Source organism: Chaetodon auriga, chromosome 23, assembly GCF_051107435.1.
Source record: "Chaetodon auriga isolate fChaAug3 chromosome 23, fChaAug3.hap1, whole genome shotgun sequence".
Lineage (NCBI taxonomy): Eukaryota > Metazoa > Chordata > Actinopteri > Chaetodontiformes > Chaetodontidae > Chaetodon > Chaetodon auriga.
Window position 1 is genome coordinate 6505916 of NC_135096.1, and position 11203 is coordinate 6517118.

The window sequence follows — 11203 nt, forward strand, 5'->3', positions numbered from 1 at the left end:
TAGTGAGGCTGAACACTGATGTCCGACATGAAGGTTTGGCTTGCAGTTGCTGTAACTGTTTGGTCACAACAACATTTAAAATTTGCAGCAAATCGATCCATTTAAATGGAATTGTTGTTCCTGGCTGGCTAGCATGTTAGCAGTTCGCTTGCTAGGTACAGTCGTTCATCAACCAGCCCATAGAGTCAATATATATTTACATGCAGATTGATATTGCTGTGGTGCTTTCTGGTGTGAGTGGGTCATTTAAATCCATCCCAGAGCAGTTGGATGGCATTGAGTTCAGGACCCTGTGCAGGCCAGTCAAGTTCTTCCACACCAAACTAGGGAAACTATTTCTTTATGGATCTGGGTTATGCATGGGTGCAATGCCAAGTTGAAAGAGAGTCTTTCCTCAAAATGTTGCCACAAAGTTGGAAGCATACTATTGTCCTTGATCAAACCATGAAACACAGCCTCAGCATCGCATGTATAAATAGATAAGATACCGAACTTCTGAGGGCAGGCTGTCTGCAGTCACACTGGTTATTATTAATCCTATAGGGAATTCAAACCAGCAACCTTTTCCCCTCAGAGGCATCTCTCCCTCTTCTGGCTGCATAAGCTGCACTGCTCTGTGTGTCTTGAGTATTTACATCTGTGATTGTATCAACCAAGTTACCAATTTCCTTGTCGGAATTGAGCTGTGATTCAATTTGTGTATGAAAACACACAGTCAGCAGAGGACCGTAATCTGATTAGAGAGGCAGCAAGAAATTGTTTGCAGCAAAATGTTGTTCCATTCACTCGTAAGACACTTTATTATTCCTGCAGGATGTGGCGAGCGGCAGCAGTGGGAACATTTGCATTTGCACACTAATGATGCCATTTTAATCTGATTAAAGCAACAAGGACTGTAGAAGCTGCCATGTAAATGCCTTTCGCTGATTATCATCATTAGAGCTCTAATGTTTGGAGCTGAATTTGAACGCTGAGGATTCAGATGCAGGTGTCTGTGTTCATAAAATACAGCAGTGCAGCATCACTTCACTGTGTGCACTAATACGGCAAATTATTGAAAATAGTTTCTGATCTGGCTTCCTCCAAAAAGCTGTTAAATTTACTCTCTCTACATATGTTGGTGCAAACCACCAAAAAATAGCAAAAATATTCTAATCATTCGCCACACTGTGAAGGTCTCTGTGCGATATTACTCGCTTCTTATGTAAAAAAATAAACCTGACTATAAAAAAAACATCTGTGTAGTGCTGTTTTTGGGTGAAGCAATGTCCTAATTTCCATAAAACTGTCTTCACTATCATTAAACACAGTAACAAAGCTATATGCAAACTTGTGCATCTGCAGACGCATGAACACAGAACACTACTGTTAAGAAAAGGCAAATAATTCAAGCAGGAGTCTATTTTCAACAGAATCGGTAAAACTGTGACATGCAGAACTTTGCCTTTTATTATCTTCTTGGCAGCAAGCTATAGTGTTTGTCCCCAAGGACAACTTTTATCTGACGAGATAAAACTTTTCATTTGGTTTCTTTGACTCCAGTCTTTTCACAGCGGCAAAACAGTCGAGCAGACTCAAAAGCAACCACAAAAATGAGCGACATTCAGTTGCATCTGAACACAAAGGTGAGCTGCTTCGATAAAGGAAGGCACAGTCCAACTTTGCTGAAGGCAAACATACTCACTGACTGCATTTACATGCACAGATAACTCCAGTTTTTGCTCTTATTTCAGCTGTTCGCACGCCAAACGAAATATTCCTGTTTACATGGAGCTGTGCATACGCTGATTAATGAACACTCCCGCTTTCAATTGTGAGATTGTGTACATATCCAAAAAACCTGCTGATATCCAAGTCTTTCACCATGTTTAAAAGCAGGTGTGTTTGTCTGAGGCTTTTCTTTTGTGCATGCATCTCTACTCCAGCCTCGCAAAACTGCTGTATACACATCCAAAGAATGCTCCTAAAATAATAACGCCAGCATGTCCTGCATGTCTTAATCGGGAAATGCTCAATTTGGAGAAAAGGCCTTCGGAAAATCCAAACAGAACATGCTGTTTACATGACCGGGAACAGTCATATTTGGAATAATAGCGGAATATTAGTGTGTATATAAAGACAGTCATTACAGCTATATTATAGATATCACTGGATGGTACAATGAGTGGATTTATATGCACACAGACTAAATCCCTGTTTACTGAAAACAAGTCAGGATTCAGATGTCTCCCCTCATTACCAGCTTTATTTTGGAAACCACTTATTTTTTAGGGTTTTCTGCTTTGTGCTAGTTGACAAAAAAACCTCGACTTAACTCTGCTCTTTTTATTCAGCGTGGATGAGAAATCCTAAAGGGGCTCAGGATTGTGGAAAGTGTGAAGATCCCCATTTTTATTCACATGTAAATTCAAAAATGAAAAAAAAAAAAAAAGCAAAGAGGAGAAAAGACAAAAGGGAAAAAGTGTTGATATCAAGAGGAAACAGCTGTGATGTGCAAAGAAAACTATTGTGAATGATATGAACACTGGTATCTTAATGTGTATGTATGCATGGCGGTGTGAGGAGGGCCGTGTATGATAATGACAATAGCTGAGCTGCAACACACAAAAATAAACAAGAAGGAGAAAAAGGAACAGTGATTGAAAGAATAACGACTATCACTGTGTCCTGTGCTGATGCCATAACAAAAAACGTAACATAATTCAACATCTGCAAATCAACATCAGTGTAGATTTGAGAGTATGATCGCCACATCTGTGCGATCTGCAGTTCTTGTTAGCTACATGAGCTAGCTAGCACATCCGGACGGAGAAATCCCATTTTTCGCGTTCCTGATTATGCAAATCAATGTTTTAATTTTGTTTGACAACGGAGAAATCAGATTACTGAAGAAAGTCAAGCGCACCTTTCTTTTACTGTCGCAAAACTTCCCGCCTACTTCCTGGTTCATGTATACGAACCCTTTCACCTCTTTCCGTTCAGTCTGAACAATACCAACATTGCTTTGCTTTGCCTGCTTTTCGTCGCTCTCCTATGAACACAGCAGAAGTTTTATTAAACCTCGGCAGCTTTGCTCTGCTCGTCTTTTAAATGAAGTCTGACAGAACTGAGCAGATGTATGAATACTCGTGTCTCAAAATGGGAAAAAAGGGAAAAACTGGGATTGCTTCAGAGCACTTCCTCTAGAGGTTGAGTGAAACTGTAACAGAGGTGCGCTCTTGGTTAATGGCGGCATCTGTTCACCTGGGAGCTCGTGCTGAAAGCCAGTCAAACTCCTCTGAGGTGACATTTCATTTTCCTGCACCTTCTCTGCTCATTGGGGAGCGTGTCACCCCGTCGATAAAACCCCTCCCTCCGCTCGAAAATGAGCACTCAGCGGGCAGCCGGAGCACGGCTGCAATCAATAACAAGCCGGCAGACAAAGACACTGTCACCAGCTTTGATATAACACCGAGGAGAACCCCGCTGAATGCAGCAGGAGGTGAGGACGGCTCTGACAGATACACAGCGGAAAAAAAAAGAAAACAAGAAATTGGAGGCTGCTGTCGGCTGCGGCGGGAAATGCAGCAGGAGCTTCAGTTCAGAGCAAACCGGATTCCTCCAAACGACCCCTGCAGATCCACCCTGAACCTCCTGCGAGCCGAAAACTTCTGGTCCCTCGTTCGAGGAGCAAAACTGATGCAGGCAATTAGACTAACCCCAACGTTAAACAAGACTGTGATACCCTGCATGCCACCTTTTCTGAGAAAAAATACGACTTTCACATGCAGGATTCTTTGTATTTTGGAGATGCTGAATACAACATGAAGAATATACAGCATCTGGGGAAATGAACTCCACTTTACTTTTGTTTTACTTCACGTTAGCGGAGAAATTTCAATTACAGAGGGAGAGGAAACGCTAAAAAGGGAACTTTCAGGGGATCTCTGCAAACTGCTGGAGGGTTTGTGGGTTAGCCTTCCTCAAAATTGGACTATTTTTTTTTCCCCTCACTGGTGCATTAATATCCGAGTCGGTGAAATACTCTGTGTTATTAACTCATTTCAGTCAGGCTGACAGAGTGGAGGAGCGGTGAGGACACCGGGGAGTTGAAAGTTTAATTAGCAGAGAGTCGGCCGGTCCTAATCCCTGGATAAATGTTGCTATAATAACCATTTCCAGCATCCATATGCTCGCGGAGTTCATCGTTTTCCCATCACAGCTTGAAAACAAAACATTTCGAAGCTTAAACCAAACGTATGTAATATTTACATCAAGTCTACTGTTGAATTTCCTGTGTAAGCATTGAAACATGCAGTAATCCCAGATCAAAGAAGGAGACTGAAGGGCTAAAAGTCTCTTAAATCAAGATCAAACAAACCAAAGACAGCTCCTTACCCAGTCTGAGTCACGATTCGATCACTTTAATAGAATGAAATGAAAACAACTTTAAGGGCTTGTTAGCTGATTCTTCTAATCTGTTGAGCAAACTGACAAATCGTTCTCAGGGTTTCAAATAGAAAAATCAAAATCCTCAGATGACACCTCCAAAACCGCGTTCCTTTATTTACTGCGTGTGTTTGCTAAATATCCCATTATTGATTTGCAGATCTCAGCAAGCAAACTCTGACGAGACAAAATAAATTTCCCTGAACGTGACTGTTTGACTTGTTTCATCAAATACAGCAAACTACAGCTTTTCTGAGTCTTTCTGGCCTCTTTCAGGGAAAAAAAAATGGGTAAAAACCATCAAAACACCATCAAAACTCAGCCTCGTTTCACTTTAAACTCCATCAGAGGTCAGCGCTTTCATCTATTTTGCAGGAAACTGAGTGCAGGCTTAATTCAGCCCTGACTGCAGGGACAGAAACACATTAGGTCTACTTGAGTCTGGTACTGAGCTGGCCGCCTTGTTGTGACCTGCGGTGTTGCAGCTCTGCTCCCAGCATGCATTTGGGCGTGTGTTTACACCTGCGATGTAGCAGGGGGTGAACCAGTAGAAGAAACAAACAGGAGCTCAGAGAGAGAATGCCAGCGGAGGTTTGATCAACGCCTGTGAAATGAAAAATGAACAGTTTCACCTTGTGAGTTCATTAAATCATATGTGAGTTTAACGATTGTCCTCTGTTGGCCACTGTAGATGTTTTCTGAAAGTCTGGGAGTGTACAATAAAACAAATCTCAGCGTTTTAATTCATCAAAGTCCGCCACAAGAAAATAGGATTAATGAACAAAAATGTCCTCTAAATGAAAGTTTTATGTACGAAGTGCCAGGCAGATTTTTTACCGTACTGTCAAAACAAAGTGCTTGTTTATCTGGAAGGCGATGGCATCCATACAACAAATGAGCGATGCACCAGCAGAAGCAGAGAAGAAGAAGACTGCCCGCTAATGAACATGCATGTAAACGAACTAGGCTAAAATGTTTTTTAAAAAATCAGCTTTGCATGTTCTATGAGGAAAGAAATATATTCGATTTCAACCTTTCAGTGTGGTTAAACATGATGGTAGTGTATGATTTCGGAGTAAACAGACAAATTCTGTTGGATATAATTATTATTATGAGGCTGATTTTCTGTTTTCTCCTAAATCTGTGATACCAAAAGGACAAAGTTTTGAGAAAACCCAATTTCAGCTGTGAATCGATTTCCCAAAAAGATGGTGTTGCTAAGAAGGTGATATATGGGGGAGAGCTTTATGCTAACTGCTCGTGTTCAAAAAAGCACAACTTGAAATCGCAGAAATCTTGAGGAAAACTGGGTCAAGCGATCGCACAGCATCACAGTTTGAAATCCGCGTGCTAAAATCAAGGAGAATATGCATCCAGCTTTGTTTTTCCACATTAAAACAGTGGCGTCGTCTTTAAGGGAAGCCTCGATGAAACGTCTGATGAATCAAAGTTCAAGCTGTTGTGATGAATTATGAAAACTGAATGAGTTTTTCCTTTGAAGGAGACACTTCTCCTCTCCAGAAAGTACAACATGACATCATAAAACTGCACTTATTAAGGGCTTGACTTCGTGTTTGGTGTGGGCGTTTAATTTCAGACAAATCTCAGTGGAACCAGGGAGCAACTCCCTTAAAAATATTTTTGATTTTAATTTAGTGGCTCATTTGATGCCATCTTCCCTTGTGTCTTTTCCTTTTGAGCTCTTGCACAGAGAAACGTCATATTCCTGCAGGCTGAGCGGGTGATTCCTCTTTCTTCCTGTCCTGCAGCAGCTTTGGTAAATGTTTGTGGTTTTATTTTTTACCCTGCACACCTGCAGAGAAAAATACATAAAAAAAAAAAAAAGGCTCGGTTTGGCACGCGGTCAAGCACTTTAGCCTGCAGTGCCGCTGTTCCTCACCGGAAAAATTCATCCGGAAAATATTACAATCGCTCCTCTCTCCCCTCAGGAAGAATTTCCGGGTAAATGAGGCCGCTAAGAGCCGAGTTTTAGTGAAGCTGAAGGAGATTCTTCGGTTTAAGAAGAGAGGTTCGCACTCGGAAAGAAGAAGTGGCATTTTGAACACGTCAACAGCTCAACTTTAGGGCGGCGCATCGTCTAATTTACCTCCGACGCCTCTTTTTATAGCAGGAAAAACAGCCGAGCAGTGATTCATGAAGCATCAACAGACGGATGATGTGGTAAAACTCTGTAAATGGGCTGAAAATGTATTAACGTAATAAATTCAGGGAAACTGCAAAAGCAGCTGATTATCACATCATCCAGTGTTTATAATTCCATGAACTGATGAAGTATTAATGTTGATTAATTAATGAGGTGAGCACAGAAGTCAGCGCTGTGTTGTCAAATCATTGTGGCTTCAGTTTTAGAACATATCCACCATTTAAAGGGCCATTTATTATTATTATTATTAGACAGCGAGTATATATCACATCGTCAGTTGGCCTGAACTTGCAGACACTAATCCAGTCGAAGCTGCAGGTGAGAACATGGCTGTTTTCATTTGCTCAAAGGCATAGCAGCTGTCAGGTGAAAAGCACTGATTTGATCTAAGTTAAACCCACACAATAAAGTCTGTGTCCTGAAGTCCCTGAAAGCACCACTGGGAGCAGTTATGAAAACAGTCTCTGCTCGCTCTGGAGACAGTGGAGGGGGTGGTGCTCTAACACTATCTCTTGCCACACACAGATACTGCAGTGTGGTTACAGTACGATTAAGAGAAAACTGGATGACCTACACGCCGATTCACTACCCCGACCTCCAAACCTTTAAATTGAGCTATTTTTCATGCGTGCTGGATGAGTCATAAGAGAAAAAACTAGTCAAAGAAAAGTACACAAAACGCCTTTTTGAAGAGCTGCAACGCTTGCAAATAGTTTCAGATGTGCAGAAATCACCCGGCGCAGAATCGTCCAATATGAGCGGAATTCCTGTGGGGCGTTCAGCCGGATGTTGAGAATCATGCTTTTAGCTTTCAGCAGCCATGTTTACTCAATTATTTAGTGAAGTTATCCTGTGAGTAGGTTAAACAAGCAATGCTGAATGTGTTTATCAGAGGATCTGCAGGTTAAATCTTGAGAGCTGTCAGAAAAGTGCAGTGTAATAACTCATCAGCTGCTGTTCAGGCTTCGGAAAGCACACTGGGAGCTCAGGATAATTACTATAATCAGAGTGTTATATTTGTTAATGAGTTGGTTTAAATAATGACTGTACATCAACGCAGCGAGTGATAAAACAAAGCCAATGCTGATGAAGAACAAGATGTTCGGGTGTCGTGTCTTCTACAGTGTGATGACTCAAATCTATACGTTTGAAAGGGGAAAGCAACTGAGTACACAAAATATAATCAATAATCAAATAATATAATATCATTTATGTCAGTTTGAAATGGGCACTGGTGGAAGAAATATTCATCTTTTACTTAAGATAAAGTACGTGTGTGTGTGTGTGTGTGTGTGTGTGTGTGTGTGTGTGTGTGTTTGCAAAGAGCTGGAAAGCGATGACACTGATTTTCAGGCTTAACCTGGAGGGAGGGGGTGGGCAGGTGTAGTAAAAGACAACAGTGTGTGCAATGAGGTGCTTTTGGAGTTGGAGGGAGGAAGATGAAGAAGACATGATGAAGAGGAGAATGGTGGAAGAAGAGGAGGGTGAGGAGGCAAGTGAAGAGGAAAATGGAGGAGGAGAAAAGGGGAGGAGGACCAAAGTAATTGTTTGTGTAAAGTGTGGAAGAAGAGGAGGAAGAAAGGAAGAAAGGGAGGATAAAAAGACAATGAGGAGGAATCAGGTGGGTGGCGGAGAGGAGGAGGAGAGGAACGGGAAAGGGAAGTAGGGGGAGAAAAGGGGGGAAGAGATTAAAGTGAAGAGGAGAGGAAGGAGACAAAAGGGGAGAGAAGAATAAGAGTAGAAGGAAGGGCAATAGGAACAAAGGAGAAGAAAGAATGAAGAGGAGGCAAGGGAGGTGAAGAGGAAGAGGGCTGGAGAAGACGATGAAGAGAAAGAAGTAGATGTTTTGAAGGAGGAAGAAAAGAGAAATGGGTGAAGAAGAAAAGAAGTAGAAAGGTGAAGAGGATAAGAAGAAAACAAGGGGGCACAAGCGGCAAAGAAGAGGAGGAGGAGAGTCTTACAAGAGAGACGAGGAATACAAGAAGAGGAACAAGAGGAGAAACGAGAAGAATGAGCAAGAGAAGGAGGCAAGGAGAGGAAAAGGAAGAAATGAGAGGGTGGAAGAGGAGGAGATGAGGAACAAAAAAATAAGGAGAAGAACACAAAAACACATGGGGGGCTGAAGAACAACAAGAGGAAGAGGGTATGAGGAAGAAGAGGAAGTGGCAGGAGAAGAGAGAAGGAAGAGTTAGGAAAAAAGGAGAAAAAAAAGGAGAAGAAGGAGGAGAAGACAGGAGGAGGAAAATAAAAGCCAGTGGAAAAACCCACATTCCTGTGTGTGCTGTGTGTGCAGTGTGTGTGTGTGTGTGTGTTGAAATATTTTTTCCACAGCGAAACGTTGACACACACACACACACACACACACACACACACACACAGAGAGAGAGAGAGAGAGAGAGAGAGAGAGAGAGAAAATAAGGCTCCATCTAATTAAATAGAGTCGCGGATGACTGCAGGCTATAAGACAATGTGTGTGTGTTTGTATGTGCGCGCGCGCACGGGTGTGTGTGTTTCAATCCTTGAGGCTGCCTGATAGAGACACAGAGAGAGGGAGGATTTTCAGCTTATCAGATGACCTTATTGGCAGGGTTGAGGAGGTGCTGGAGACTAGCGTGCACGCGCGTGACCGCGTGCGCGCACACAACAATACACGCAAACTGTCAACTTGTCATTTTTCCGCTGCAGAGGTTTCCTCTGCAACCGCGTGTGTCTTTATGCAAATATGTAATTATTTAGGCTATAAGTATTATAGTAGGCTCTCAGTATTATAATATCACAGCAGTATAGATTAAAGAGATGAATAAAAAGAGAGCAAGAACTGAAAAAAGGCCAACAAGGCTTTCAGTTTGATTAATATTACAGGAATGCTATAGGAAACATCCCAGAATTAAAGCACGGTAAATCATTAAAGAGAACGATAAGGCTCACTATTAGGCACCATAAACTCAGAATAAGCCGTTAGAACATCATTAGACTACTAGAGAAAACCATTTAATGTCATAAAATACTATAAAAAGTCAAAATGCACAATAAATCTAACGATAACTTCACAGTAAATCAGCAAAGACACACAATAACACAATGAAGAATGAGCAGAGCACCATAGACAGATAACTACAGGAATATCATACGAATACTGTACAGTTTTTTTCATTGGAGTGGAGCCGAATTCCTCTCGGCACATTGTTCAGCTAAAATTAGCCAATAAACTGGGCAAAAGATTGTTGTAAAAGACAATTACAAACACTTCATTTTAAATGTGCTTATAATATGAACTGACATCCCGATGGCTGTAAAAGCATTACAGAACACCACATACAAGATAATTAGGGACTATCACAAGAATACTATCAGAATGTCTTATTGGAATGAAGCCGAATTCCTCCCCGTACATCGTTCAGCTAATATAAGTAAAGAAATTGGGCAAACTATTTGTTGAAAAGATAATTAGAAGTAATTACGTGTAGATTTTACTGTAATGTTAACTGACCTCCTGTTGGCTGGAAGCCCGAACGCTCAGAGTCGGTGCGAAGCGAAAAGGTGAAGAATAAGAGCTGATGGGGAGTCCGCCGTCACTTCTTCTTCTTTTTCCCTCGCGTCATTTGAGTTAAGGATCAAAAAGACAACGGAAAAAAGTAATTAAAGGTCAAAACAATGTCTCGTTCCGAGTCCAAGAAGTTTTTTGTGGTGACAGACGAGCTGGCACCGGTTTTCGTCCACCGCTGCTCGGGTCTGCCGAAAGACTGGAGGAAAGCTGCTGAGCTCGAGGAGGGCGAGTGACGTCACACGAAGGGGCGTGGTCATACACTGTGTATGTAGACAGCCTCCAACTGCAGCATCTTAACTCAATATCCTCACTGACCAGTTTTTAATCATGTAACTGGATTACACCAATGGAATGTAACTAATTACAATTACTCAAGTACTACTTTTACTGTGAGGGACTTGTATGAAAAGTTACTACAAGTATGCACTGTTTTTACAACCAAACAATCAATCGATTAATGGAGAAAATATTCAGCCGATTTATCAATAATGAAAATGATCATAAATGCAAAATGGCTCTACGTGCGCTCCACCTCAGTCAACAACAACAATAAAATCCTGCTTTTACATTAGTGCACAAGTCATAATAATCTAATGATATCATATACAACAGGAGAGCAGTCACAGGGAACATTTTACTGCACTGAATACTTTTACTTTTTAATACTTCATGTACTTTATTTCCCTTATTATACTCACACAATTTTATGTACATAACATTTTCAATGCAGGATCTTCACTTGCAACAGTGTGTTTTGCAGTGTGGTGCTACTTAAGTAAAGGATCTGAATACTTCCTCCACCACTGCTGAATTACTGAAAATACACCTTCAACTATCCGGTAATCTATTACTTACTACCCTCATGTGTTTTCTGGTCATGTTTTGTTGTTGTTGTCGTTTTGAATCTTATTCCCCCCAGAACAAGGCAGAGGATCTGGGTAGAGAGAAAATGGATCGACAGATGGATGAAAACAGATGGATGTCACCTCATTACTTCAACAAACTGTTATGCTGTGATCAGACTACATGATATCAGCCCAGTGATAGCAAGAGAGCAAGGAGAG

The 11203-nt window shown here is 41.4% G+C and overlaps 1 protein-coding gene across 1 annotated transcript in view; it reads right to left on the reverse strand.

Annotated features, from left to right (window-relative positions):
• The window catches only part of sh3bp4a (SH3-domain binding protein 4a), a 30045-nt gene extending 19719 nt beyond the window's left edge, over positions 1–10326 (reverse strand). Inside the window, exon 1 of the mRNA XM_076723675.1 lies at positions 10083–10326. The gene's annotated coding sequence lies outside the window, so the exon portion shown is untranslated. The remainder of the gene's footprint in view (positions 1–10082) is intronic.
• Positions 10327–11203: the final 877 nt, after the last annotated feature.